General features: G+C 43.2%; 1 pseudogene; it reads right to left on the bottom strand.

Annotated features, from left to right (window-relative positions):
• Window positions 1–1069: 1069 nt before the first annotated feature.
• LOC107181196 lies at window positions 1070–7593 on the bottom strand (annotated as a pseudogene).
• Between the last annotated feature and the right edge of the window lie 19854 nt (window positions 7594–27447).

The following is a 27447-nucleotide window of genomic DNA, read 5'->3' as shown; positions in this document are numbered from 1 at the left end:
CGGATAAGTAACCTGAAGTGAATTTGCTGGGTCACAGGAAGATGTCTGCTTGACTCTGAAGAAATGCCAAGCTCCTTTCTCAAGTGGTTATGCTATTGCACATTCCCACCAGCGATGTCTGAAAGTGCCAGTTTTTCCAGATCCTTCTCCACAAACACTGCCAGTCTTTTGAATTTTAGTCATTCTAATGAGTATAAAGTGGTAGCTCGTTGTGTTTTAATTTGCATTTCCAAAGTGACTTGTGAAATTGGCATCTTTTCCTGTGCTTGTTGGCTACTTGTATTTTTTTTTGAAGTGTCTAAGTTTTGCCCATTTTTATTAAGTGTTTCCCTTTCTCTGTTATTTATTTGTAGGAGTTTGTATCCATGCTGCATGAGTCTTTCCTTAGTTAGGTGCGTTATAAATATTCATCCTGTTGGTGGTTTGCCTATTGATTTTTATTTTTTTAATTTTTTAAATGTTTATTTATTTTTGAGAGACGGAGACAGAAAGAGAGGGAGAGTGTGAGCGGGGGAGGACCAGAGAGAGAGGGAGACACAGAATCTGAAGCAGGCTCCAGGCTCTGAGCTCTGAGCTGTCAGCACAGAGCCCAAAGCAGGGTCCAAACCCACGAACTGTGAGAACATGACCTGAGCCGAAGTTGGATGCTTAACCAACTGAGCCGCCCAGGCGTCCCTATTTATTTTTAAATAGTTTTGTACTGCAGAGCGCTTTTAGATTTATGGGAAACTTTCACAGGAAGTACAGAGGGTTCCTGTCTACTCTCTCTCCCCATCCCCATTCCTCCCGCCCACAGGTTCTCCTATTACTAATGTCTTCCATTAATGTGGTACATTTATTAAAATTGATGCACTAATATTGATACATTATTACAAACTGATGTCCATAGTTTACTTTAGGGTTCCCTCTGTGTGGTATAGCTCAATGGATTTGACAAATGCAGATTATCACACATCTATCATAATAGTATCATATAGAGCAGTGTGTCTGCCCCAGAAATGAATACGTAGGTGTAGGGTCTGTTGTTGTTTCTTTTTTGACTTTTATTTGCATGTATTTTATGCAGAATTTACTCCCAGGCCATAAGTTTTAGTTTCTCCGGTTTCTTCTGCGATATCTTTTCCTTCTGTGCAACTTCCTCTTCTGGTTTAGGACCACTCTGCTCTTTTTCTGTAAGGATCATCTCAATGTGGCAGGGAGAGCTCACGTGTGGGTTAATCTGACCGTGAGCCCTGCAAATTCTGTGCCGCATCTTGGGGGCTTTGTTCACCCGGATGTGCTCCATGACCAGAGAATCTACATCTAAACCCTTAAGTTCAGCCTTACTCTCTGCATTTTTAAGCACGTGCGGTAAAAATGCAGCACTCTTTTTGGGCCACCGACCCTGTGCCCAGCCCCACTGTTTGGCCTGGACACACCTACCAACTCCACCGTTGTAGCATTGTAACATTGTTTCTGCAAAGTGACTTCTTTCAGAGACGTGGTGACTTTTCGGATATGCCTACCCTTGAAGGCCTCGGCAGTTTCACGTGTGTTCTTAAAGTGAACATGAAGGCTTGAACCTCTTGATTGGCACGATTTTGTGGGGGTTCCCGGGTCAGGTGAAGAGCGAACAATTTTCAGATATCATCTCAGGCCACTTACGGGAAGAGCTATTACTACTATTATTATTCATCCTGGTTTGGGTTCTCTGTGCTACCTGGATCTGTGGTTTGGTGCCCGCAAATAATCTGGAAAGCTCTTCGCCATTATTACTGCATATATATCTTCTGTTCCTTTCTCTCTTCTTTTGATATTCCTATTATATGTATTTTTTACCTCTTGTAATCATCCTACAGCTCTTGACCATTCTGTTCCCTTTTTTTTTCAGTCTTTCTCTTTGATTTTCAGTTTAGGACGTTCCTATTAACTTATCTTGAGGCTCACTGGTTCTTTCTGGTGTTTTATTTATTTACTTATTTATTTGTTTCAAGGGTAGAGTTTAGTGATTCATCACTTACGTATAACACCCAGTTCTCATCCCGACAAATGCTCTCCTTAATGCCCATCACCCATTTTCTCTACCCCACCCCCATCTCTGTCAACCCTCAGTTTGTTCTCTGTATTTAAGAGTCTCTTATGGTTTGCCTCCCTCTCTGTTTTTATCTTATTTTTCCTTCCCGTCCCTTATGTTCATCTGTTTTGTTTCTTAAATTCCACATATGAGAGAGATCATATGATATTTATCTTTCTCTGAGTGACTTATTTCGCTTAGCATAATACACTCTAGTTCCATCCATATTGTGAGGCCCACGGATTCTTTGAAAAGCTATAGCTAGTCCAGTCAAAGGCATTCTTCACTTATGTTATAACGTTTTTATTTTTAGCATTTCCTCCTCCTTATAGTCTTCATCTGCACTTGCATTTTGTCCACTTTGTCCGCTAGATTCCTTAGCCTATTAATCACAGTTATTTTAAATTCCCAGCCTTCTAATTCCAAATCCTCAGCCATATCCTGAATTCTTTACATCTTATATAAGGAATCGGTTGATTCTATTGTTAATACTGACAGGTTACAAGACAGAAGTAATACTTTACAAATCAAATCTATAACTGGGGCACCTGGGTGGCTCAGTGGGTTAAGTGTCTGACTTGGGCTCAGGTTGTGATCTCTCAGTTCGTGAGTTCAAGCCCCATATCTGCTCTATGCAAACAGCTCAGAGCCTGGAGCCTGCTTCGGATTCTGTGTCTCCCTCTCTCTCTGCTCCCCATCCTGGCTCATTCTCTCCCTCCCTCTCTCAAAAATAAATAAACATTAGAATCTAAAAACACAAAAACAAAAACAAACCCCAGATCAAATCTATGACTGAAAAGAGTCTAGAAACAAAACTGAAACAAGTTATTGCTTCTGAAGGAGAGGGTTCAGGAAGACTTACTATTTACTTGGTCCACGTCTATGTCAATTGGAAAGAAAATGTAAACCTGTGTGCATTACTCCTAGGACAATGAAAGAGCGTGGGGCAGGCCATGGAGGGCCTTGAATGACAAGTAAGGAGAGTGTTTTTATTCTTAGCTATAAAGCCTCCCAGCGCAGGCTCACATTGCTTGGCATGGCTCCCTACCCACACAGCTGGCAGCCAGAGGCTACAGAACACCACTCCTCTGCAGGCATGGGCAGCAGACAGGATGGGGATAAGCAGAGGTTGAGATAGAGGGGAGTAGACTCAACTCAAATGTCGAGAAACATCTCGTGAGGGGTCACGACTCAGAGAACCCCACACTCTCACGTGCCAGCAGATCCCCGCACAGGAGATCACAGGGGCCGTCCAGCATCTCGATAAGCCTTGCTCCCGCACCCGGCTTCACCACTGCCACCGCTGCCGCCAGCACCTCCCCAGGGCAAAGAAGCGTCCTGTGGCGACAGTCAATCACAGGACAGTACAGGGCAGCTTGTCACCTCCAGCCAAAAGAATGGAGGAAAGGCGTCTTGATCAAGTATTTCTTTCCAGAGCCACTGTTGGCTTTTTCCTCTTCTTGCTCACACATGTACCTGATCTGGAAGAGCAGTATTCGGGGAGCCACAGCGGCTCCAGCAGGAAAAGACAGGAGGCATGAAGCACCTTCTGGCACCTTCTGGCCACTCTCAGGGCTGGCAGCCTTGACCGTGGAAGTCCGGATTGCTAATCCACATTGTTCCCCTCGGTAGACCCTTGTCCCATTCTCGCCTCCTTCCCTCCCGTTCAGATTGTGCTGTCATGGTGAGAAATCTGTTGCTTTCCTTAATTTAGGGAGCAAGATTGGGAACACGCACGCATCCCAAAGCTAAAGTGCTGTGAATAACCTAGTCATCTGTTTTACTTGCTTTTTGAAACTTATTTTCCTTTCAGTATCTCTCAGGATGCCAGCAGAAAACAGATGGCCTAAAATGGGATAATTCAGAAGAGTTTAATTAAGGGACACTTTATCAATATGGGCAGATTTAGAGGAAATTACATGGGATGGTGACCAATACCCCCAATTCAAAGTAATGGCGGGAGCCTTACTATGACGTGGCTTAAAAGACAGGAGAAGTTACCAGAACCCAGGAGGGCTGTGGCGGTAGGGGTAGTTGTAGCTGTGCCTGTACGAAAGGGCCACCAGACGGGCTCTAAGTCCTCAGGCAGAGTAACACCTCCACTGCCAAACTGCAGCCTGGTGGACAGAGAGAGCCAGAAAGTCACAAACCCCCAGCCACCCTCCTCGCGCCCTCCAGCTCCTGTCTGTGTCTCCCTTTCGCTGAAAGCAACCGGGAGCCAGAGACAGAGGGAGCCCGTTGATGAGGACGATAAGGACAGAGAGGCGGGAAGAGAAGATGGAAATGAGATGTGATGGCAAATGGGGAAAATCCATCTCTTCTTATGGCCTCCTCCCAGTTGATGTTTCCTGGGACTTTGTCTCTCTACGCGAGTCGGTCAGTTTCTCATTGTATCTCCTCAGTATGTTTGTTTCACTGTTTGCATCTCCGTATCTGGTGTCACTTCTCCGGAATAATCTCTGACTATCATCATAGATGCCTTAAGAATCAAATGCAATGTTGTTGTTTTTTTTAAAGATGGGAGTACACAGTATTTGTAACTGTTTTGGTTTTTTGGGGTTTTTTGAGAGAGAGAGAGAGAGAGAGAGCACACAAGCAAGGGAGGGACAGAGGGAGAGAATCTTTTTTTTTTTTTTAATGTTTATTTATTTTTGAAAGAGAGAGAGAGAGAGAGAGAATGTGAGCAAGCAGGGGAGGGGCAGAGAGAGAGGGAGACACAGAATCTGAAGCAGGCTGCAGGCTCTGAGCTGTCAGCACAAAGCCTGACGCAAGACTGGAACCCACTAACTGTGGGGTTTTTAAAGGGGAAATTCAGAGTAGGAGATTACCTACATATGGGTGAAAAGGGTGGGAAAACTTATTCATGAGGAAAGGTGGAGCGTGTACATTGAGCAAACACTGTGTAATGTCTATCCCATGTCCACTTTGGGGTAGAGACAACATCCGCAAGAGGCAAAATTCAGTCCCTGACCTCAGGAGGTTATCTTAGGACAAGGGGAAGGGGCTAGGGGCATGGCCTGAGAGCTGGTATAAACTGGATGGAGTCTTGGGCTAAGGAATGCAGGGCCTTGCTTGTTCCTGGGCTGGAACCATATCAATTGACCTTGAGCCCAGGTGCCAGTGGGTTTGTTAGTGGGGTCTCAAAAGACAAAATAGCTGATTGGCGGGAAGCAGTTCTCTGAAAAACAAGTTTTAAACTCTCTGCTTTCAACCTCATAACTTTATGGGTCACAGTTTCAATTCTCCCTTGAGTTATGACCATTCCTCAATCTTGAGGAATTGGGATGGTGACCACTCTGGCTACTTCCTTATCTCTTTGGGTGAGGTAGCTTTCGGGTAAAGAGCAGTTTTTGCAAATCTGTGACATACCTACAGGCAGGGCTGAGCACAAATTTCTAAGCTATGGGTCATAGCAGCAAGGGAAATAGAGGCCATGACGAGCCAGACATGCTAAGTTTCTCCCTGCTAGAGATTCAAATCCAGGCTCTACCACTTTTGGGCCTGAGACCTGGAGCATATCACTCAACCCCCTTGTGCTTCTGTTTTGTCACACACAAGATGGGAATAATATTAGTCTTTGCCTCACTTGACTACGCAGAAGATTGAAAAGGTAATAACAGTAAGGACTCAATCAGCTGCTCCAGTTCATCTTCGAGTAAGTTGGTCCTTATTTTTCACCTGGAATCTGCAAGAGCATCTCTCTTTTCAGTCAAAGCCCTTCATAAAGTGGGAATACAAGCTTTTTAGTGCCCCCGCCCCCTTCTCTTAAACAAATCCTTTAATCTGCAAAGAATACTCAGAATCACATGCAGGGAAAATAGGTGGGGTTTATACAATACATCTCATAGAAAACTCACTTCATAATCCCTTTCTGTATTTCTATGCCTCAGCTACCTCTATCCAGATCCAGCGCTGTCTCTCTCTTCTCCTACCCTTGCTTCCTCTTCCTCTAAAATGCAGAGAAATTCAGTTAAGCTCTGAATCCTCTCCCTAAATTATGTGCTTAGTTCTTCTGGTTGCCCACTCAAGCCATATGCTGACCCTCCCTGGGTTGGGGACCTCACGGTGGCCATCACTAGTTATTTGTGCAGGCATTAGGAATTCTTTAACACACACCAGAACTTTCCGCAGAAGGAATACTGAGAAATGAAATTTTCTTCGTTTCCTTATGTGTGTGTCTCTGGGTAACAAATTCCATTAAGAATTTTTTATGTTACACTGAACCTAAATTTTCCACTACCCTTAGGCTCCTCATTCATTCATTCCTTCATTCATTATTCATTTGTCAATTAAAAATTTCTTGACTATCCACTGTGTCACCCACACAGAGTTAGGCCTTGGGGACACAGCAATGGACAAGAGTAAACCCTTTCCTGTCCTCATAAAGCTGACACATTGAGCTATTTCTGGCCCAACAGCCTAAGGCACCCTTACCGTGTCATGGCAAGAAGTCACATTCCCTTCATGACCCTAAATCATGATCTCCTCTTTCCTTGGTGGGTGGACCTCTCTACAGTCACTGAGATTTTTTCCGTTGTTCATGCTTAAGACTTCTGACTTCCTGACCCTGAGCAGAAGCCCTTGTCCCAGAGCAGAAGTAATGCTGGCCCAGAGTCCTGTTGTCATCCCACACAGCCTGTCCAGACATATCTGCCTCCTGAGGACATGTCATGTTCTAGGACAGTCAGTGAGGATGTTTGGATCACAGAACATTCCCATGTCAGTAGAAGGTCTGTGTTGCAGTAGAGAGAGCCTAGGCTTTAAAGTTGGAGAGGACCAGGTTTGAACTCAGCTTCCAGGACTCCAAAGATGTGCAACCTTCAGTAAGTTTCTTGATTTCTGCAAGCCTCTGTTTTCCTACTCTGTAACACAGGGACAGTAATTCCCAGGTAGCAGGGTGGCTCTGAGAATCAGTGAGCACACAGTGGGTGCTCAAGTCTCGTTTGTGTTCCCAGGGACACCAGTGGAGGGTGCCCCTGGGAGTACATTGGGGTCAGTGATGAAGTCTCGGCCCTGGTCGGTCAGAAATGACTTTGAGAGTCGACACTAACCTGTCAGACTTGGCGATTATTCACTCTTCTCTCAACCTCGAGCCTCTGAAATGCCTCAGTGAATCCCCAAAGCCTTCAAATTGATTGTTTTTAATCTGGCCCTTCTAGTTTTTCCGAGAGAAAGCGTTAATCTTCTGAATCTTCCTTATCAAATCCTTTTTTATTTTTGCCAATTTTCACTGCAATGGAAAGGATCACTATCCAAAAACCATAAAACCCTTGTTCATAATTGTTTTCTATCTGATAGTATAGGAAAAGAAGATCCCTTATTTTCCCCTCAGGCTATGTTCTCCTAAGACTCACATTTGATCCTATGACTGGGGGCATTCTGCAGTCAGAAAGACTGAATAAGAAAGTTCTGCTATTTTTAACTTCATTGGGTTTTCCGGGTTTGAGGAAAATGATGTCCTTTGAGGCATACTCTCTACCTGCATAAAAATAGTTCAGGTAATTCAGTTTATCAAAAGTCCTCCGGCGGCATTTGTCCATGGCACGATGACAAGCCGGAATTAGGTTCCAATGAAGAAAACCATGGCCTTTGCTCTTGAGAATTGGTGAATGGCTATTCAGCTCTGGCCTCAACCAGTGTAGAGTCTAGAAATATGTTTCACCAGTTCTAATTTGGCCATTGCAACCTGCATCGATTTCGAGATAAAAATTATCTTGGGAATCACTTATTATTAGCTTGCAGATATTAGGTTTGGGAACACTCTGTAAGCCTCAAGATTTTGTACCGATTGTTCTGGCTGTGACTCTGTCAGTTTCATGGCCAGTTCCCACAAAGGGCAGGACTGCAAACATCTGATCCTTCCCTAGTCATGTCAGTTGTATTGATAAAAACTTAGACTCAGTACAGAATGCTGGACTGTTCTCTGCCAGCGGTTTACTCGGCCCTCACAGAACTCGGCAGACAGGGAGGGGCCACCATGAGATGGTGTGACAGCACAACAGGCTGTCTGCTCCTCACAGATGGTGAGGCTGCCCCCAGACTTGCCTTCCAAGAGAGGAGCTAACAAATGAACTCGAGTGCTCAGGAGACAGCACAAGGTAGCTATGAGAATGAAGCCAACCACAGTTTTCTATTTTTCCACCCAAATACATCAGTCATGACGGTAACGCGGTTCGGCACTGAGAACCCTGGTTCCTTGACTCCAGATCCAAAGCTCATCTCTGTCCAGCCCGCTGCTGTTTCTACATCCTGTGTGCATCTCCCGATTTCCAAATGCCGTAGGAGGGCTTGGCTGTAGGTTTGGCTCAGCTGGAGTGCCGGGTCGTGGGAGGAGGCAGGAAGAGACGGTTGTAGCCTATGCACCAGACACGATACTTTGATGTGATGCCACCGGCTTAGACTGAGGGTTCCTGTGACAGTCGGCCCTGGGAGTCTGTGATTTCATCAGTCCCACAGCTTTGGCTGAATACGTACATCATGAGGAGGTCTGTAGAAAAATTCCATCTAGTGTGTGAATCAAAGACTGCTGGGTTTCACCTGGGCAACTGGGTCTTTTGATGTCAGGGACATTGCTCTTCACGGTGGCTACGAGGAGACAGAGTTCCTGGATGCTTAAGCTTAGCCGCTGCCGCCCACTGAACCTGCTGGGCCCTGATATGTCTCTCTTATCGCCCTTATGACATTTACCGTAATGATTCATCTGTATGTCTCCTCCTCCGCCACGCCGTGAAGTCTGCAAGAACAGATAGCATGTCTTTGAATGCCCAGTGCATGGGACTTGTCCTGCAATTTTGAAGCGGTTCAGATTATTTTTCTCAAGCAGTTCCTACCTGAAAATCATGGTATCGTCCGGCTTCCTGAAAAGACCGGCTGTGCAGCCAGGCACCACGGTAGCGCAAGCAGCCCCCGGCCCAAGAGAAAGTGTCCTCTGGAGTCCCTTGGTCTGAGGAAGGCTGTGCCCTTTCGTTGCAGATCTGTTTGCTGCCTCTGGGGGCGCAAAGAGCGAGGGAAGGAAAGCGTTTGCTCCTGAGCTCCTTCCTCCCAAAGCTAACGACGATTGTCCTTGTAGCTTCACCTTGGGGTGGGTCAAGCAGGATATCCAAGTGTTTCCTTCAGGGAGAAGGAAAAGATTTGAAAGTCCCTCTTGGCACCCGCGGGAGCTGACATCCACGACTGTTCCTTTATGCATGAATCCAACAAACTTTATTTAAGCCTACCTGGTCAAACAACTGTGCCGTTTCTGTGTAGAGCAAACACCTTTTAAATAGGTCTCTGGCTGGTAGACTCTATCTTTTTAACCAATCCTGTTCATTCTACTTTGAACATATATTGATTGATGTCCAATAAACGCTGAGCCCTCGGGGCCATTCGCTGATTCTCTAGTACGCCTGGACTGTAGAGCGCTGACTTAACCCGCATCACAAAACCAATTGGGTCTGTTTCTAATCCCATCTGTGCCAGTTGGACTTGTTTATGTAATTACCTAAACCAAATGAAATGCGAATCAATGTAATAAGAGAATAAAAGGAGAGTTATAATTTTAATGAAAATTATGAATGTTTAAAAGGGCAAAAAAAGCCAGTCTCAAAATTATTGTTATTGAATTATCCTGACAACTATACTAGATTGAAAAAATCGACCGATATTGAAAAATATCCTCATGCAGAATGCTGTACATATGATGTTATGCTCCGCATTTTAATAAATCCAACTGCAAATCACAAACAATGCTTAACGGATGTGCTTTCTGCAAGAAAGACAGAGTAGAACTCTATTTGCTAATCCACATTCGAAGGGAAGTCCTTCTTTCTCCTTCATTTTTGGTGAATGAGTTCTAAGTAAAAAAGAAATATTTATACAAGTGTACCCTTTTTCATAATTGCCATTTAACGGAACTTTGCAATTAACCTAACCACTTGTAATGTTGAATTTATCGTTAAGTGAGCTTTTCATAGCAAAGTCACTCAGTCATTCTTCTGTTGATTCTATAAATAATAATTGAACATCTTCTGTGTTCCAGCCCCAGTGCCAGGCAATGGAGATTCAAAGGCAACATACTCATCTTCAAGGAGCTCACAGTCTGTGGAAGGAAGGAGCCTACTGCAAGCAGACTGCTACACAATGGGGGGAGGGGGGGGGCGGAGGCACCGGGGAACATAATTCAGCCCATAACAAGATCCTTATTAAATATTTGCTGATGGGGTACCTGCGTGGCTCACTCAGTTGAGGGTTCACCTCTTGATTTTAGCTCAGGTCATGATCCCAGGGTTATGGGATCAAGTCCCACATCGGGCTCACCCTGGGCATGGAGCCTTCTTAAAATTCTCTCTCTCTCTCTCTCTCTCTCTCTCTCTCTCTCTCTCTTTCCTTCTGCTGCTCTCCCCCACTCATACTCTCTCTCTAAAAATAAAAAATAAAATAATAAACACTTGCTGAATAAATCCATTAAAGAATTTTTCTGAATATCTGAAATTGTTTCTTTTTTTTAAATTGATTTTTGAGACACAGAGCAGGAGCAGGAGAGGGGCGGAGAGAGAGGAAGACAGAGCAAGCTCCAGGCTCCAAGCTGTCAGCACAGAGCTAGACATGGGGCTCGAACTCACGAACCGTGAGACGGTGACCTGATGCGAAGTTGGACGCTTAACCGACTGAGCCACCCGGCCCCCCTGAAATAGTTTCTAATTCAAATGACATTAAAAAAAAAAATAGACAAGTAGCTTAATTGGACTGCAGCATGAGACGCAGGAAAGGAAGGCACAGGAGATAAGACTTAAATGTTTTAATAGCTACATCAAATAAAAATAAATAAGCAAATAAATGTCATGAAATGGAGGTAGAAGACTATGTTATATGTGCTGAGCTCTTCACATTTTATGAGAAGTCTCTTGATCTGCTTGTTAATGCTGCTAAACTAAAAATAGAAATATAAACTTGCTATCCTCAGCTACTAATAGTAAAAGAAATAAGAAAGGAAATTGTAATAAGTGGTGGCCTCTGGAGAATGGGATTCAGGGATAGTGTCACTTTGTACACTTTTCTCCATCATTTGGAAAGAAATAATACACATGAATGCATTCTTACTATGATAAACACAAGAGAAGTGAGGTGAGGCTCTGGTGAACTTTCAATGACCCTATGATATACTTTATTATTTAATTATAAAACCTCACAATGCAAGCACACGTTGCCTACATGTTGCTACCCAGTTTGTTAGACCTGGACTAAAATACTCCAAGGCCTTCAGACACCAGCGTTCCTTCCAATTTGATGCTCCTGCCTCCTCTAGAGGAAATCACATCCTTTTGGTCCTCTATGGCTCTCGGTCACACCTTCATTCAGCCCCATTCAGCTCCTGGGTGGGAAGATATGCTCCTTCTATTAAAGCCTTGACCCGGGAGTTAGTTACGTCACTCCTGCTCACCTCTCGTTGGCCGGCGCCTAGTCACATGGTGCCATCAGTGTTGGGAGATGCGGTGCTTTCTCCGTTCTGAAACTCTCAGAATTCTTACCTGAGGAGAACAAAATGGTTATGGGGACGGGGGTAATCTCTGCACCCCTCGATCGTCTCTAACATTCTATGATTGTGTTGAATCTCTTAATTCATTTGGAAATAGTTGACATCTTAGAATAAAGAGTCTTTAAATTCTACGCATGGTATTGTTTGCTGTTTATTTAGGCCTTCCTTAATGTTTCTCAACAACTTTTTGTGGCTTCCACTTCACAAGTCCTGCACACCTTTTGTCAAATGAGTATTTTATGTTTTCTGATGTTATTGTACATGATATTTTTTACCCCATTTTACGATTGCTCATTGCTGGACTATGAAAATACAACTAAGAGCAAGATGGCCGGGTAGGAGGCTCCTGCCTTGCCCTCTCCCACAGAGGATCAATTCCCTTTGAGAGAAATCCAGGAAGGAGATAACTGATTCCTACACATTATGCCACTGAGAAAATGTGAAGAATTTATTGTTGCTCATGAGAAAGGAGGAAAGAATAAGGGAAGAAAGGGGAAGAGAGAGACCAGCAAGATGGCAGGTGGTTGGCTGGGTACCAGGTAGGACAAAGGGCCGGTGAGAAACCTCTAGTGAGGGAAAACAGAACTGTGTAATATTTACGTATAGATTATTTGTTTACATGGCGTATGAGCTCTTCCCATGACCTTCAAATCTTCAGTGAGGTCTACGTCATACTTACAATAATGTAGGTAGGTTGGTGAGGGGTGGGGGAGTGGTGTGTATGGGTGTGTGTAAATCAAGTTAGATGAGCTTTCTTCTGGAAAGATATACAGAGAAAAAAGAGGTCAGGTATAAAACAGATCCTGGAGACAGAGAAGAATGCAAGGCCCCCAAGGACATCTGGGTTATCCATGACAGTATGAATTAAACATTGGGGCAAAAAATTTAAAAAAAGACACTCAGGGCTGGGGACAAAGTGATGTCAGGAATGAGACTGAAGTGTCTATCATGCAAACCCCTCAGGGCCCCGAATTTTCCAGCAGGCTTGAAGACCAAAGTCTTGTCAGTCACACATTCGTGATATATATAAATAGGCCAACTTCCCAGGAGAACCGCCTTGGACTTTGTCTCAAGATCAGAATGGACTCTGCCCCCAGGACGCTCTCATAACTCAACATTCTCAACTACACCCTGACAGAACGCACAGACGTGAGCCTCTGCAATGACTTCTGACACCGTCCATCAGGAGTAGGACCAAACTTCACAGGGGAAGGGCACAGTCCTCACAAGACTGCCTCACTTCAGACACCGGCCGCAAGTTTGGGGGACCTCTAGCCAACCTTACTTCTAAGCAGCTGGCTACGAATTCAGTGTTTTTCACTACCCCCTTAGGTTCAGTAATTCTCTAGAATGACTCACAAAACTCAGAAAAACGCTGTACGTATGACTACAGTTTTATTGTAGCAAAGAGATACAAATAAGGACTAGGCAAAAAAAAAAAAAAAAAAAAAAAAGAGGCACTTAGGGCAAGGTCTGGGACTTGAAGTCCTCAGAAATGTGTCACCCTGCTGGCACACCAGTATTTGACTATACTCAGAGCATTGCCAACTTGGGAAGCTTACTCGAACTTCAGTATCCAGAATTTTTATCAGAGTTAGGTTACATAAGCATGATTAATGGACTCACTGGCCATGTGGTCTTGGTGGACATTCCCCTCCCCAGGACTCAAAGCCCCAACCCTCTAATCTCATGGTTGGTCTTTCTAGCATGAGTAACCCCCATCCTGAGTCATCTGGTTAGCATAAATTGTCTAAGGCCCACCACAAGTCACTGCATTACCATAAACTATCTCGTATGGTCTGAAAAGCCCACCATGAATAACAAATACACTCCTAATCACTCAGGAGATTCCAAGGGTTTAGATGCTACTTCCCAGGAACCAGGGACAAAGGGCAGCCAGATTCTTTATTACACGACCTCTCATTGGTTGTTTCTAACAACAGCCCTCAAACAAGAAATGGTAGCATCAGACCAAAGCACAAGTCAGAAAAAAGTCCTTTTTTTCAAATATTTATTTTATTTATTTTTGAGAGAGAGAGAGAGAGAGAGAAAGCACATACACACAGGAGAGAGGCAGGGGTGGGGGTGGGGGGGAGGTGCGGGAACAGGGAATCCAAAGTGAGGCTGGCTCTACTTCGACAGCAGTGAGCCCGATGTGGGGTTTGAATTCACGAATAGTGAGACCGTGACCTGAGCCAAAGTTGCACGCTTAACCATCTGAGCCACCCAGGGGCCCCCGGAAAAAAAAATCATTCTTAATTGAGAACTGTAGCTGGCTGTTTATGGTGGAACAAAGGAAGCTTTCTCTCTCAAAGTTCTGGGGAGGGTTCTTCTCTCAGCTCCCAGGACAACATCTGGAAACAGAAGAGAAAACAGGATTCAGAATCTAGCTCGGTGCAGAGTGCACTAAGATCAACTTTTGGCCCCTCATCCACCAACTCTTTGTGTAAACTTGGGTTCACCCTTCCCCTTTCTGGCATCAGCATCCCCATCCATAGAAGGAGGGGTTGGGGTAACATGGCCGCCACACAACTCCCGCTCAGGGATTTGATAGTTCTTGACTTTCAGTGCTAGTAGACAGCAGGATCTTAGAATGTCTGGGCAGCTTCGACCTTCTGTGCCTTTGCCTGGTCTCAAAGAATCAGATGTCTTGCCGTTTGTTCCCCACTCAATTCTAGGCAGTGCCCTCCTCATACACAAACTCACTCTTCTGGTTGCCAAAAGTAATTTTCTCTCCGGGTGGTTCCTCCCGGTTCTAGACTTTACCCACCAGGTCAAGCTGGATCACAAGTAAGCTTCACACTCAGAATGCCACTGGAAGCCTCCGTGGTTGGGTCTCCCCAACTTCCAGTCACCTAGTCATACCTCAGCCCACTCAGCTGTGCCCTGGAATACCTAATTCTCCTTTCTCATCTCTACCTCAAACGAAATTTAGTCTGCCTTCATCTTTTACTCTAGTATAGGAGGCAACAAACATTTTCTGCATACGGCCAGATTAAAAATATTTTAGGCTTTGTGGGCCAGAGGGTCTCTACTGAAATGACTCAACTCTGCCATCATAGTGTGAAAGCAGCCATTGACAATACCTAAACAAATGGGTGTGTTTGTATTCCAGGAAGACTTCATTTACTAAAACTGTTTGTAGGTCAGTTTCAGCCCCAGGCTGAACCTTAGTCTAATGAAGCAGGTTCGGAGGGGTGGGGGGTGGGGGTTGGAATACACACTTGTTGAGGGGGAAATAACAATACCAGTTGCCACTTCCTCAGATGACCCATGAGATGCATTGCCTCGTTTAATCCTTGCAGCCGCTCTGAGGAGTGAGTGAGGGCAACCAGAAAAGGCATTCAGGTTGGTATGAGTGAAAATTGCGAATGCAGGTAGATTCAGGAGCCAGAGGGCAAGGGCACAGCTGGCATCTGGACTAATAGTCCCAGCTAGAGATGATGGGATACCGACTTGCTTGCCAGGTACTAGGTGCATTTTCCTCACTCAATGTGCACAATAACCCTAAAGGGTGAGTGCTAACATTATTGTCTCTTTGCAGACAAGGAGCGGAGGCACGCAGCATTAACTGAGGCACTAGGTCACTAAGCTTTAGGTTCAGAGCCCAGATCTATTCCCAGACCACCCATCTGCAGAATCTCCAACCGTAAGTGCAATGCTCTCCCCTTCCCCAGCGGTTCTTCCGCTGAGCTACACATAAAGAAAAAAGCACACCAAAACTATAATTTCTAGTGCACAATGAAACAAAATAGACAACCCAAAGTTACCTTGAGAGTGTATGCACTCACGTGAGTCAGTGTTTCTGTGACTGGGTGTGAGCGTATGTGAGTATGTGGGGGAGGGAGGATGTTGAATTTACCAGAAGAAGGTAGATTTCAGAAACATCATGAGAGAACGGTCAATACAGTCCGGAGCTAGAAACAGGTGGGTGAAAGCCATTGTGAAAAGGAAACAGAGTCCTGGACCCTTCTCCCCGAGGAAAGCAGCCTGTGAGGCAACCGGCAAGGGACTGAGTCACAGGAAGGAGGCCTGCTGTGGAAGAACATCACAGAGTCTGAGAGGCAAAAGTTGGCAGAAACACTGAGATGAGATCTCTCCGTGAGGTAGAGTCATTCCTTAGAGGATTAGCCTGCTCGCTCACATTCCACGGTGTGAATTTAGTCATCCCATCTGAGAGGGTTGTGCATATGCTCAGACATATTCTGATGCCCCCGTGAGCGCAAATGATAGCTGGCCTTCTGCTATATGAACTAGCGTCCACTATTGTTCCCGTTTTGCAGATTTGAATATTTCGAGGAATCAAAGCAATAGAGAAAGGTGGGCCAGAAAAGAGAAAAGTTCTGGTTACCCTAATCGGATCTCCCACAGCCAAGGTTATCTGCACCCAAAGCTGTCAGGGAAACGTTTCCTGCCCTCCTGCCTCTTCCTGGGGGAGCCCCAACACACACCTACCCGGGGATGGAGTCATGAAGATGTGAACTAATTGGAAAAACTATCACTGGCTTTGAAAGTAAGATAATCGTTCAGGAAATCCTTACCTTTCCTGCATTCTTTTTACTGGCGAGGGTGGGTGGACCACGCAGAAAGCGAAGTTTTCCTCTTTGCTATTTGCCTTCTCAGGGGATGGACTGTAGGAGCTCCAGTGGAAACTGGTGCCTGAGGAAGGCTTATCAAGATGCCAGACAGCTCCTGTGACTTCCTTCCCAGAGGCCCACTGGCCGCTGGAGGCCCAGATTCGTTGGACACACAAAACCTCACAGATGTTAATCAACTTCAACCCTGCCCATCCCCACCCATCCAGCATCCTTCAGAGCCCAGAGCGAATTTGGGCATCACTGCTAGGTAACATGAGCCCACACCAAGAGGCTTTATAATTAAAGAAAAAAGTGCACTCACTGTTGTTGGCATTCAAGGCCTCCATGGCATGGCCCACTCTATCTTTCTGTTTTGTTTTGTTTTGTGGGACCATGTTCTTTTCATTATAGAAGCAATATACACACAGATTTTAAATAGTTTCTTCAAATGACACAGGATTGTGTAAAATAAAAGACAAAAGCCCTCCCAGTCCATCCCCCAAGGGAATCACTATTTATAGCTTCCGTTTCTAATTTTTAGTAGTTCTGTTTATAACTTTGAATGATAAGTTTACAGATTAAATTCACAGCTTTCTGTATCAGGCATAACCTACTGACTCCTTTAAAAGATAAGGGATTTAGCATGTACTCCTTCCAACTCATGATTCTTGTCAGCGATAGACTTTCAGTTTTATGTCCAGAAAACATTTTCAGTTTTATGTCCTGGGTCTTCCTTTTAAGAGCTTCATGTTGCAACCAAATTGAGCTACTTGTCATCTTTTTTTTAAAAAAATTACTGAATAATGAAATACATCAAACGTCAAGAAAATTTCATTCAAGTTTGACAAGATAGACCCTACCCAGGCTCGTGACATTTAAAGTCCCAATCCATTTAAAAGGATCCAAAGCATACAGAGTATTTTCCGCAAACAGAAAAGAATTAAATAAAATATCAATAACAAAAAGATATTTGAGAAACGCCCAAATTTACAAATACTTGTAAATTAAGTAATGTGGTTCTAAATAACCCGTGATTAAAGGAAAAAAAAAATAACTAGGGAAGTTAGAGAATATTCCAAACTGGATGGAAACGCAAAAGGTTATGAAGAATTTGGAGGAAATGGATCACTTCCGTGTTGTTGGTGGGGATGTACAAAGGTACAACTACTTTGGAAAAGTAGATTGGCGTGTCTTTATGAAGTTAAACATGCACTTTTTCCACATGGTCCTAAATCTCACTCCTAGGTATTTATCCAGGAGATGTAACAATATACATACACACAAGACTTATTCATGAATGTTCACAGCAGCTTTCTTCACAATATCCAAAGACCTGAAACAATCCAAATAGTTAACAACAAATGAACAGATAAATGAATTTTGGTAAATTCGCGCGATGGAGTACAATCGGCAATAAAAAGAACAAAGTCTGGGTACGTGCCGAAAGAGACGGGACACAAAAGATTACATAATGTAACAGTCCACTCTACATCAGGAAAAATTACTCCCTGCTAACAGACTACAGACACGTGGTTGTCTCAGGCGGATTTGGGAGACCGATCGCAACAAAGCACGAAGGAACTTTTGGAGGTAATAGAAAAGTTCTGTATCTTGACTGATGGTTGAGGTTTTAAGGATGTAATTGTCAAAATTCATTTTTCCATGCGTCATGAATACAAAGTGGGCACTTTTTGTGATGTGTAAATTTTAGTTTGATAAAGTTGATTAGAAAAATGTGGAGAGGATAAAAAATGGCCTATAAATCCAACTGTGTTGAATAACAAAAGATAATAACAGCAGAGACTTTTAACTCATATGTTTATATTAACTCAGAGGGTTGTTAGGGAATCCAGTGTGCTTATATATAAGGTGATTACAACTGCTAGTGATACATAGGTGTTAGTAATTGATTATTATTATTAATTATCAAATTACATTCTAATTTTTACTATCTGAGAAACAACAGGGTAAGTTTGCGTGGACACCAAAACTTAAAGTTTATTACACTAACCCAAATTTTGTATGAGCTTTTTAACACATATGCGTTGGCGTGTGAAAAACATATGAAAAAAGAGCCGAAAGCAGGGGTTCAGGGGGCGGAAATGACCGTGAGAACAAACATGCACTGTGACTCATGGGGCACCTGGGTGGCTCGGTTGGTTGGGCATCAGATTTCAGCTCAGGTCATGATCTCATGGTTCATGAGTGCGAGACTCACGTTGGGTTCTCTGCTGTCAGCGCAAAGCCTGCTTCAGATCCTCTGTCTCCCTCTGTCTGAGCTTCCCCCGCTTGCACGCATGTACTCTCTCTCTCTCTCTCTCTCTCTCTCAAAAATAAAAAAATAAACATCTTTAAAAAATCCACTGTGACTTGGAAATTAAAAGTACAAGAGACAGAAAGAGAGAAGGACAAATGAGGGGTCCAAAATAAGCCATGTACAGTCTTAAAATTAAGACCAAGATTCCTTGCCCCCCTGGGACTGTTTCACACTTTCCCCCTAAGCATGCACACATTTATCCCATTTATCCCAACACAATCCCATTTATCGTAAGATTTTTTTAAAGTCCCTCATACCCTTGTAACAGATGGGAATAACTCTCATCGCCTTGATCTCAGGGGATAAACTATCCTCCCCTCATCTTTTCTAGAAGCTCCATACGAAAAGGAAATTTCTTTGCCACGTCGAGTCCGGAAACAACAACAACAACACGCCCCCCCCCCAAAAAAAAGCCCCAAACAACAACAAAACTTCAGTGGATGGTGTTCATTGGTCCAGCCCTGTCACATGACCACCTGGACCAAGAGACAGGATATGGTGCATTCTCAAGGCCTCCCGTTTACTCACAAACCATCATCCTTTTTCAGGAAATCGGTATCTGTCACCAGCAAAAGGGAAGGGTTGTAGAACAAAACATGGATGCTAAAGGACTTCTGAGCCACCCAGCCACACAAATCAGCGCCAAATGCAGGCTGTTTTTATTCAGACCTATGCTGCACTGCCCTCCGCTATTCAGAACCTGCTTGGAATCTGCACTGATGCGACATTGCACATTCTGCTGGAGGGACAGCCATTTCTGTCCAGCCATCAGTTGATTAATAAGTAAATATTAGGCATCAACACCAGAAAAGCACTCGGACCCTGTGGGAGATGAAGAAATGGACAAGGTATTGTACTACAGTGTGTTCTCAGTAGAGCAGGGGATGTTGACCACCAGTAACTACCGTCTCAGAGCTAACTGAACACAGAAGGATAGGTCGCAAACATGGGGCAGCCGCAGGGAAGGGCCTTCATACAGCTATCTTTTTGATCTTTTGATACGCACACAGTCCTAGGAGGTGCATAGTTTAAGACAAAATTTTTTGTAGTTTTATTTTTTTAATTTACATCCAAATTAGTTAGCATATAGCACAACAATGATTTCAGGAGTAGATTCCTTAGTGCCCCTTACCCATTTAGCCCATCCCCCCCCTCCCACAACCCCTCTAGTAACCCTCAGTTTGTTCTCCATATTTGTGAGTTTCTTCTGTTTTGTCCCCCTCCCTGTTTTTATATTATTTTTGTTTCCCTTCCCTTATGTTCATCTGTTCTGTGTCTTAAAGTCCTCATATGAGGGAAGTCATATGATATTTGTCTTTCTCTGACTAATTTCACTTAGCATAATTCCCTCTAGTTCTTTCCACGTAGTTGCAAATGGCAAGATTTCATTCTTTTTGATTGCTGAGTAATACTCCATTGTGTATATACACCACTTCTTCTTTATCCATTCATCCATCGATGGACATCTGGGCTCTTTCCATACTTTGGCTATTGTTGATAGTGCTGCTATAAACATGGGGTGCATGTGTCCCTTCAAAAGAGCATACCTGTATCTCTTGGATAAATACCTAGTAGTGCAATTGCTGCGTCATAGGGTAGTTCTATTTTTAATTTTTTGAGGAACCTCTATCCTGTTTTCCAGAGTGGCTGCACCAGCTTGCATTGCCACCAGCAGTACAAAAGAGATCCTCTTTCTCCGCATCCTCGCCAACATCTGTTGTTGCCTGAGTTGTTCATGTTAGCCATTCGGACAGGAGTGAGGTGGTATCTCATTGTGGTTTTGATGTGTATTTCCCTGATGATGAGTGATGTTGAGCATTTTTTCATGTGTCTGTTGGCCATCTGGATGTCTTCTTTGGAGAAGTGTCTCTGCATGTCTTTTGCCCATTTCTTCACTGGATTATTTGTTTTTTGGGTGTTGAGTTTGATAAGTTCTTTATAGATTTTGGATACTAACCCTTTATCTGCTGTATCGTTTGCAAATACCTTCTCCCATTCCTTCAGTTGCCTTTTAGTTTTGCTGATTGTTTCCTTCGCTGTACAGAAACTTTTTACCTTGATGAGATCCCCATAGTTCATTTTTGCTTTTGTTTCCCTTGCCTCCGGAGATGTATTAAGAAGTTGCTGCAACCAAGATCAAAGAGGTTTTTGCCTGCTTTCTCCTAGAGGATTTTTACGGCTTCCTGTCTTACATTGAGTTCTTTCATCCATTTTGAGTTTATTTTTGTGTATGGTGTAAGAAAGTGGTCCGGATTCATTCTTCTGCATGTCGCTGTCCAGTTTTCCCAGCACCACTTGCTGAAGAGACTGTCTTTATTCTATTGGATATTCTTTCCTGCTTTGTCAAAGATTAGTTGGCCATATGTTTGTGGGTCCATTTCTGTGTTCTCTATTCTGTTCCATTGATCTGAGTGTCTGTTCTTGTGCCAGTACCATAGTGTCTTGATGATTACAGCTTTGTGGTATAGCTTGAAGTCCGAGATTGTGATGCCTCCAGCTTTGGTTTTCTTTTTCAAGATTACTTTGGCTATTCAGGTTTTTTTCTGGTTCCATACAAATTTTAGGATTGGTTGTTCTAGCTCTGTGAAGAAGGCTGGTGTTATTTTGATAGGGATTGCATTGAATATGTAGATTGCTTTGGGTAGTATTGACATTTTAACAATATTTGTTCTTATCCAGGAGCATGGAATCTTTTTCCATTTTTTTGTGTCTTCTTCAATTTCTTTCATACACTTTCTATAGTTTTCAGTGTATAGATTTTTCACCTCTTTGGTTAGATTTATTCCTAGGTATTTTATGGTTTGGGTGCAACTGTAAATGGGATCGATTCCTTGATTTCTCTTTCTGTCACTTCATTGTTGGTGTATAGGAATGCAACCGATTTCTGTGCGTTGATTTTATATCCTGCAACTTTGCCAAATTCATGAATCAATTCTAGCAGTTTTTTGGTGGAATCTTTAGGGTTTTCCATATAGAGTATCATGTCATCTGCGAAGAGTGAAAGTTTGACCTCCTCCTGGATGATTTGGATGCCTTTTATTTCTTGGTGTTGTCTGATTGCAAAGGCTAAGACTTCCAATACTATGTTGAATAACCGAGGCGAGAGTGGACACCCCTGTCTTGTTCCTGACCTTAGGGGAAAAGCTCTCAGTTTTTCCCCATTGAGGATGATATTAGCATTGGGTCATTCATATATGGCTTTTATGATCTTGAAGTATGCTCCTTCTACCCCTACTTTCTTGAGGGTTTTTATCAAGAAAGGATGCTGTATTTTGTCAAATGTTTTCTTTGCATCTATTGAGAGGATCAGATGGTTCTTGTTCTTTCTTTTTATTGATGTGATGACCCACATTGATTGTTTTGTAGATATTGAACGAGTCCTGCATCCCAGGTATAAATCCCACTTGGTCGTGGGATAATTTTTTTAATGTATTGCTGGATCCGGTTGGCTAATACCTTGTTGAGAATTTTTGCATCCATGTTCATCAGGGAAATTGGTCTATAGTTCTCCTTTTTAGTGGGGTCTCTGGTTTTGGAATCAAGGTAATGCTGGCTTAATAGAAAGAGTTGGGAAGTTTTCCTTCCATTTCTATTTTTTGGAACAGCTTCAAGAGAATAGGTGTGAACTCTTCCTTAAGTGTTTGGTACAATTCCCCTGGAAAGCCATCTGGCCCTGGACTCTTGTTTTGGGGGAGACAAATTTTTGATTACTAATTCAATTTCTTTGCTGGTTATGGGTCTGTTCAAATTTTCTATTTCTTCCTGTTTCAGTTTTGGTAGTGTATATATTTCTAGGAATTTGTCCATTTCTTTCAGATTGCCCATTTTATTGGCATATAATTGCTCAGAATATTCTCTTATTATTGTTTTTATTTCTGCTGTGTTGGTTGTGATCTCTCCTCTTCCATTCTTGATTTTATTTATTTCCTTTTTCTTTTTGATCAAACTGGCTAGTGTTTTATCAATTTTGTTAATTCTTTCAAAGAACCAGCTTCTGGTTTCATTGATCTGTTCTCCTGTTTTTGGGGTTTTGATAGCATTAATTTCTGCTCTAATCCTTATTATTTCCTGTCTTCTGCTGGTTTGGGGTTTTATTTGCTGTTCTTTTTCCAGCTCTTTAAGGCATAAGGTTAGGTTGTGTATTTGAGATCTTTCTTCCTTCTTTACGAAGGCTTAGATTGCTATATACTTTCCTCTTATGACTGCCTTTCCCACGTCCCAGAGGTTTTGGGTTGTGGTATTATCATTTTCATTGGTTTCCATGAACTTTTTAATTTCCTCTTTAACTCCTTGCTTAAACCATTCATTCTTTAGTAGGATGTTCTTTAGTCTCCAAGTATTTGTTACGTTTCCAAATTTTTTCTTGTGGTTGATTTCAAGTTTCATAGCGTTGTAGTCTGAAAATATGCACGGTATGACCTTGATCTTTTTGTGCTTGTTGAGGGCTGATTTGTGTCCCAGTATGTGGTCTATTCTTCAGAACATTCCATGTGCACTGGAGAAGAATGTATATTCCTCTGCTTTCGGATGAAATGTTCTGAATATATCTGCTAGGTCCATCTGGTCCAGTGTGTCATTCAAAGCCATTGTTTCCTTGTTGATTTTTTGATTAGATGATCTGTCCATTGCTGTGAGTGGGGTGTTGAAGTCCCCTACTATTATGGTATTACTATCAATGAGTTTCTTTATGTTTGTGATTAATTGATTTATATATTTGGGTGCTTCCACATTTGGCTCATAAATATTTATAATTGTTAGGTCTTCTTGGTGGATAGACCCCTTACTTATGATATAATGCCCTTCTTCATCTCTTGATACAGTCTTTATTTTAAAGTCTAGATTGTCTGATATCAGTATGGCTACTTCAGCTTTCTTTTGTTGACCATTAGCATGATAGATTGTTCTCCATCCCCTTTCTTTCAGTCTGAAGGTGTCTTTAGGTCTAAGGTGGATCTCTTGTAAACAGCATATAGATGGATCTTTTTTTCTTATCCATTCTGTTACCCAATGTCTTTTTATTGGAGCATTTAGTCCATTGACATTTAGAGTGAGTACTGAAAGATATGAATTTATTGCCATTATGTTGCTTGTAGAGTTGGAGTTTCTGGGGTGTTCTCTGGTCCTTTCTAGTCTCTATTGCTTTTGGTCTTTGTTTATTTGTATTTTTTTTTTCATTTTTTCTCCCCTCAGAGAGTCCCCCTTAAAATTTCTTGCAGGGCTGGTTTAGTGGTCACAAACTCCTTTAATTTTTGTTTGGACATCTTTTTCTCTCTCCTTCTATTTTGAATGACAGCCTTGCTGGATAAAGAGTTCTTGGCTGCATATTTTTCTGATTCAACACATTGAATATATCCTGCCACTCCTTTCTGCCTGCCAAGTTTCTGTGGATAGGTCTGCTGCAAATCTGATCTGTCTTCCCTTGCAGGTTAAGGACTTTTTTTCCCTTGCTGCTTTCATGATTCTCTCCTTGCCTGAGTATTTTGTGAATTTGACTATGATATGCCTTGTTGATGGTCAGTATTTGTTGAATCTAATGGCAGTCCTCTGTGTTTCCCGGATTTTGATGTCTGTGTCTTTCCCCAAGTTAGGAAAGCTTTCCACTATGATTTGCTCACATAACCCTTCTACCCCTATTTCTCTCTCTTCCTCTTCTGGGATCACTATGTTTCTGATGTTCCTTTTTAATGAGTCACTGATTTCTCTAATCCTTAAATTGTGCTCTTTTGCCTTAATCTCCCTCTTTTTTTTCTGCTTCATTATTCTCCATAAGTTTTCCTCTATATCGCTGATTTTCTGTTCTGTCTCATCCATCCTTGCTGCTGTGGCATCCATTTGAGATTGCAGCTCAGTTACATTTTTTATTTCACCCTGACTAGCTTTTACTTCTTTTATCTCTGCAGAAAGGGATTCTAATGTATTTTCGACTCCAGCTAGTATTCTTATTGTCGTGATTCTAAATTCTGGTTTAGACATCTTGCTTGTATCTGTGTTGGTTAAGTCCCTGGCTGTCATCCTGCTCTTTCTTTTGGGGTGAATTCCTTCACTTTGTCATCTTGAAGGGAGAAAAGGAATTAATGAGGTAAAAAAATTAAAATAAAAAAATTAAAATTAAAATTAAAAAATTAAACACACACACACACACACACACAAAATCTAATAAATGATGCTAGATCCTAGGTGTGTTTTGGCCTGGGTGTAGAAAGGGGCTTGATATATTGGAGAAAAAAGGGGAAAGAAAAAAAAAGGAAATTGTTTGAAAATTTGAAAAAATGAATACACTGAAGTAGACTAAAATGAAATTATAGAAGTAAAATAGAATTTGAAAAAATTTACACAAAAGTAAAAAATATAGTAGAAAAAAATTAAATAAAAATATTCTTAATAAAAATTGAAAATAAAAACGAATTTTTTCTCTTTCTGTATTCAAGAAAAAGAAAAGAAATGAAAAAGAGAAAAAAGAAAAAAAAAGAAAGAAAGAAAAGTGAAGAGATGGACTGGTGAACAGACTGAAATACGACTGAAATTACTTTGTTTTCCCCTAGAAGTCAAACTATGAAGCGCTTTATAGTCCATAAACTAAGCAGGCGGTGAGACTTGTGTTCCTGAAGAGCGAGGTTGGCCCAGGTGGGCGGAGCTCAGTGTAACGGCTCCGCTCTCCACTAGATGGTGCTGCTAGCCTACTGGGGTGGATTATTGTGGAGGTTGTAGGTGCATATGCGCATGCGCGGGACCGGTGAAAATGGCATTACCCAGGTACCCAATCTCTAACATCAGAACTCTGTTCTCCCGGATCAGCAATCGCGCACCGGTCCTTTGTCTTCGGCTTCCGTCCACCCCCTCCTTTTATACAGTCCGTGACCAAGCCCCAGGCAGCACCTCCCTCCTGAGTTTTGTCTCTGATGCAGCTATTTTTCCCGACCCCTTACTTCTGAGGGACTGCGTCTTTGACCTGTTCTGCCCCTCTGAGGAGGGTCTGACCGAGCACTGGCCGGGTGCTGGCAGCCCCCAGGAATGTTTGCGGGTCTGTGCTGCTGCCGATGCCCAGAGACTGCGGCCGAGTGCCAGCCCGCCCCAGAAAAAGTTCGCGACATAGTGTAGCAGCAGCATTTCAGGGATTATGGAATATCACAACATATATCTGGCACCAGGCTTCACCCTTAATGACCTTGTTCCAGCACCAGTGAATGTGGTTGTTCTCCCAGGTCCACTGGGGCCTTGCCTTTGGGGGCACCACACAGCCTTTACCAGGTGTCCTCCCAGCGGGGGAACCGCCTCTCGCTGTGTGGCCTGAAAAACGCCGGACTCCACTCTGTTCCTGGGGATTCGCCTTTCCCACCAGAGCACCATCAGTATCAAGCTACAGAGTTGCAGACTCTGCACTCCCCCTGTTTATAGTCTTAATGGAATTTAAACCCTCTCCTTTCTCCTTTCTCCCTTTCTCCCTTTTTAGTTCAGTCCCTGCAGCTGTTTCCACTTTTCCACTTTCTCTCCAGCTGCTTTTGCGGGGGGAGGTGCTTTTCCCATATTCTCCCTCCCACCCCCTTATCTCCGTCCTCTCTCTGCTCTCAAAAGCGCCTCCCTGCCCTCCGCGGCTTCTCTCTCCCCCAGTTCACCTCTCTGTGCCGTGCACCTGTTGAGTTCTGTGGTTCAGGTTGTGCAGATTGTTGTGTGAATCCTCAGATCAGTTTTCTAGGTGTGCAGGAGGGTTCAGTGTTGGTCTGGCTTTGTTTCATGGACGTGAGACACACAAAAAACTTCCATGCTATTATGCCATCTTGGCTCCTCCCCTAGACAAAATTTTTTTTTAATTTTTTTTTAACATCTATTTATTTTTGAGACAGAGAGAGACAGAGCATGAACGGGGGAGGGTCAGAGAGAGAGGGAGACACAGAATCTGAAACAGGCTCCAGGCTCTGAGCAGTCAGCACAGAGCCCGACGCGGGGCTCGAACTCACATACCGCAAGATCGTGACCTGAGCCGAAGTCGGACGCTTGACCGACTGAGCCACCCAGGCACCCCTAGACAAAATTTTTGATAGGAATACATGATGACAGGGAAAGCAGACAGGCAGACACGAGGTAATTTCAGGAAAGGCACAAAAATTACTCAGGGAGCTTTGAACGATGCGCAGGTTTCCTCTCTCAGGTTAATGTCAATTAATTGGTAGAGTCTGTTGAGTGCTGTCTTCAGAGGAATTCTCCAATTCTAACCAGACTTAGTGTGACGAGGTTCTGGGATCCATTATGTCTTTTACGGACAGGGTTTGGGAGGATGCTGCTAGAAAATAGGAGAGGGATAGTAGTAATAAATGAGGATGGAAGGGTAAGTCGAAGTCAGCATGTTAATTGTCAGAGAGCCTAGAAAGTTGGTTAGACATTGTTTTCTCTAGTTGCTAGAGGTACCAAAAAAGAATTCCTATTCATTTGGCTTTGGATTACACCAAACTGTGGGACCTATCCATTCAAGTGTGTGAGACTCCCGTATATCTAACAAGTGTCGGCCCATAGACTTCTTCTCTCTGCTCCTCCTTCTGGAAAATCTGAAGTTCAGCATCACGGCAAGTGTGTGAAGAATGACTGTACTTGTCCCACAACCAGATGACTGCAGTCATACCAGAGGGAGGCGTCTTCTTCTCCTTGCATCGCTCTGGGGGTCTCCATAAGCAAAGGGCAGAACAGCCCAACATTGGATCCTCCCTATAAATTTTCACCAACACAACTGTATGATAGAGATAGGATCAATTGTTTCAATCATGCTCCCCCAGGAAGACAACTTGAAACTACCCAAAAGTCATGGCCACTACGGTCCTCAAAACAGTCCTGATGTGTGCAGATTCAGCCCGGACTGAAGAATACTATCTGTCAACAAATGGCAACTGATTCCCAAGGCTCTTCCTCTCCATGGTCTCCATTTCATCCCCCGTGGAACAACACATTCTTCCTACTGCTGGCAGGCAAACCTCTACCATACAGACCCACAGTC

This window comes from Panthera tigris, chromosome D1 (assembly GCF_018350195.1).
Source record: "Panthera tigris isolate Pti1 chromosome D1, P.tigris_Pti1_mat1.1, whole genome shotgun sequence".
In the NCBI taxonomy this organism is placed as follows: domain Eukaryota; kingdom Metazoa; phylum Chordata; class Mammalia; order Carnivora; family Felidae; genus Panthera; species Panthera tigris.
The sequence above is the reverse complement of the archived record's forward strand: the minus strand, read 5'-3'. Positions and strand labels throughout refer to the sequence as shown.